Genomic DNA, 4,118 nt, shown 5'->3' on the forward strand with positions numbered 1-4,118 from the left:
TTCTATCAATTAGTTCCGTAGATATAGTGAAAAATGTAAAATCGGCCCGCAGATCAGTTTTCGAGCCCTGATCTTTCCAAAAAATTTATATGTTCATTATTTTAATACGAGGAATTCATATATTAAATTTCAATGAAATCGGTTGATTATTTCTCTTTATATACAGAAAAATGTATATTTGGCCCGTAGTAAACGTCCAGTTGCCGATGCCTGATTTCTTCCAAAACATAGGAATTTTCCCGGCCGGTCAAGCGAAGCTTATATATGAAATTTCAAGCAAATCGGTTGAATAGTTTCTTTAAAATGGTGAAAAATGTAAAACCGGCCCGCTAAAAAGTGCAGTTCCCGAGGCCTGATATATCCCAAAAGTTGATCGATCCGTGCCATGGTGGAAATAAACTTACATATAAAATTTCATAAAAATCGGTTCAGTAGAACTTGAGATACACGCGTGCACACACAGACCGACAGACCGACAGACCGACAGACCGACAGGTTGCTAAAAATAGTTTATTTACACTTCCCTACTATGGAGAAGTGCATTCCCACCGAAAACTCGATATGCAAAATTTGTTGCCATCACATAACCTACCTATTGTATACACAATACGGTCGGTAAAAAGTATTGTCCTGTCCTCAACATGGAATTTCTTTTATAAACTTGTATATACACTCCAGAAAATTAACTGTATTATGTTTAAATACCCATTAATAGCACATAAGTCTCTAGATTAGAACTTAAGTGAATTGAACACGCACAATAATTTCAGTTTTACTTTATACAAATTATTTTCATTTCATACACAGAAACTCAACTTTATTGAGAATGAAATTACTACATATATAACACAATAACTCATTTTTGACATTTTGAAAAATATTTTAATGTCAAAAACAAAAAAATTCACTTTTTTTGTTAATTTTGTTCTATTGGTGATAAACTGTTAAAAATCATAATGTGATTGCGATAAAAATAAAAATCGTGATTCAGTTTAAGCCTTTTAAAATATATACATACATATGTAGGTATCTATGTGTGTGCATATTTATTAAAAAGAAACTTACACATTGAAATCTCAATTTAATTAAAAACAAGTAACAATTCTATACTTTATGCCGTCAAAAAATAAGAAAGGAAAAAACAAAAAAAAAAGATGTTTTTTTTTGCTTACGCCTTAGCATTCCCATCTTTTAAGTTCTTCCCTTAACTGATAAGAAATTCTCGTAATTTTACTTTTTAATGTTACATTTAGACTTTTTATTTGATTTTTGTTTTTGTCTAACAATTTTTTGATAACAATAACGTTTAAACTACATACATAATATATTGATGTTTCATATACATACATACATACATATTCGATAATAATAAATATTGTGGAATTAATTCGATAGCGCTGTTACAATAAACAGGGTGTTTAAAAAACTGAAGAATGATTGAATAAAGAAAAATTCAGAAAACTACTATTCTGGTATTCGGACGGTACCTACTTTTCAGAATAATTCGTTAATTTTTATTCCCTAAGCTGTTCATATTGAGTAGTAAGGTAGGGGTATCTATGGACCCTTCATCCATCGATGTTTTTCAGATACAAAACATTCTAATGCTGCTTAGATAGTAATCTGCTGATTGTGCCTTCCTCACTTCAGCAAAATCCCTCCTAGTTTGTTTTTTGGCAGAGTGTAACGCCCTCTTGTACTCTTTCAGGTATTCTATTTAAAGTGTCGAACAAATTTCGGGTGACTGCAAACAAAATACATATTTTGCAAATTATTATGTTCTCACTAATTTTTGAAAAACGAACTCTAAAAAAATTCCAGTATAAACTGGAATTATTCATATTGATATTTCATTTTTATATTTGCAGTCGCCTCGTGTATACGGGGATCCCAAAATACAAGGCTCGAGATATTTTATTTTAAGAACAGCCTGCACAATTCGAATTAAGAAACATATACATATTTTATTCAAACTCGTATTATTTTAGAAGTAAGTAAAGTCTAATTTAATTTTAATCTATTAATTTTGTTTTCATTTTTTTAAATTTGAATTTTTTTTTTTTATTTTCTGAGATAAATTGCGATAAGAGAATTAAAACAAAATAGAAACAATATGATTTTTAAACGAAAGATTTTATATTAAGCTGATCACATTACTTTTACATATGTGACGAGCTACTGAAAACTTGGAAGGAAATTTTAGTTCTGTTAAAAAAATTTTACAATAGTTTTTAATTCATTTGCAATATCCATGTCAATACAATTACAAACTGTGATCTAGTTTACTAAAAGAGATTTTTCTAATCTTCATGATAAACCAATTTCACTTATCTGGAGCCTTGCAGTAACTTGAAATATCTACCTAATATTTCTAAAAAAATATGTTCTGATCGTGGTACTTTTTGCATTGTTAAGACGAAACTCTCGATTATTTAGGAATTCTTGATCTTCATATTATTATATTTCTTGTATTTTAATAAAATTTTAATTATTTTAAAAGCCAGATATAGATATTAACCCCAAATAGCACTAGATTCATAATTTGAAACTCTAAAATTTTCAAAATTTATTCCCACTTAAATTATCAATGGTTTCAAATTAAACAATTATTTATGGCACAATTACTTAGTTACTTTCTATTTTTTTTTCTTAATTTTTTCTTAATTTTTATAAAAGAAAAATAAAAAAAAAATTCTAAATTGATGGGCAATTAAATTATTTGATGTCATCAAATTGTGCGTAAATTAATTTAATTTAATTTTTAATATTATTAAAATTCTAAAAATAAAATTGCTAGAAAAATTTGTATGTAAAATATGCCAAAATCTAATACACAAGCTAAGCAAAATCAAAATTTAATTCTTGCGTCAATATTGAATTGAATATTGAATTACTTTGTATTTCTGAGCCCCATTAATGTATGTAGAATATAATAATTATAGAGTGTGTTTAAATATAAATCATTGGGACAAGTGATAATAAATTGGAAAGAAAAAAAATATCAATGAAAAATAATAACAAAACATAGCCTCACTTTTTACCGACCGCATTGCATACAATAAGGGAGGTTATGTGATGGGAAGAAATTTTATGTATATCAAGTGTTCGGTGGAAACAAACTTTTCCGTGGAAGGGAAATGTAAATAAACTATTTTTAAAGAGAAAATTTTTTTGAAAATATCAGGGCTCGCAAACCAAACTAGGGGTAAATTTCGAATTTCTTACCATATCTACGGAACTAATTGATGGAATTTCTTGAAATTCAATATTTGAGTTCTGGTTGTTACCGAAACAGCCCTACGAACTTTTCAGAGAATTCGGAGAGGACGAAGGGAAACTCTACTAAGACCGAAATTTAACATTTTTCCAGGTATTTTAATTGATAACTTACTAGTTTCTTTAAAATTTGAAAGAAATATTTAAAAGGCATTTTCAAAATTTTGTACAACTGACTAGATAATATATACTGCGATCGGTTATGTGCTGATCACATCAGATTTTTTAAAATTGTGTACAAAATAAATCAAAACAAAAAAAAATTTTTTTATTACATTATTTATTTATACTTTAACATAAATTAACAATTAATCAAAGTGTGCGTATAGTATCAGAGTAGTTTAGAATAATTACTAAAGTAATCATTAAATAATAGAAGATTGTTAATGATTGAAAACTTAAGAAATATTGTGGAGCATACAAATCAAAACTTAAATCGTATATTATTCGGATTGTCTATAGCAAAAATAAACGAATGTATGTATACATACGTGTGTTAAGTATGTGTCAAATTCAAGTATGTGATTATGGTTCTAATTATTATGTCCTTCACAGCTTTATTCAACATTATATTCTACATTGAAATCAATCGTAACAAGAAACTAATTGTAATAATGAAAAACAAGATTAATTTCAGTAACGAAGGCAGAAGCTCTTTTGCTTCTCTGATACTCTCGTCTACTCTCATCTACTAATAAAAACAAAAAAAAAAAAAAACAAATTGATTTTATGTTCAAATTATTTGATTGAATAAACAAATCAAAATTCAAAAATACAATGTATCTGTCACACATACAAAATTTTCAATAATTAATATTTTAAAGAAATTTTAAATTTTAAAA

At 27.2% G+C, this 4,118-nt stretch overlaps 1 protein-coding gene across 3 annotated transcripts in view; it reads left to right on the forward strand.

Moving 5' to 3' along the window:
* Nucleotides 1-4,118, forward strand: part of LOC129614624 (protein N-terminal asparagine amidohydrolase) — a 67,675-nt gene that overhangs the window by 29,420 nt on the left and 34,137 nt on the right. The window lies entirely within an intron of this gene.

The sequence above is a fragment of the Condylostylus longicornis genome, unplaced genomic scaffold, assembly GCF_029603195.1.
Source record: "Condylostylus longicornis isolate FDR11 unplaced genomic scaffold, ASM2960319v2 ptg000114l, whole genome shotgun sequence".
Lineage (NCBI taxonomy): Eukaryota > Metazoa > Arthropoda > Insecta > Diptera > Dolichopodidae > Condylostylus > Condylostylus longicornis.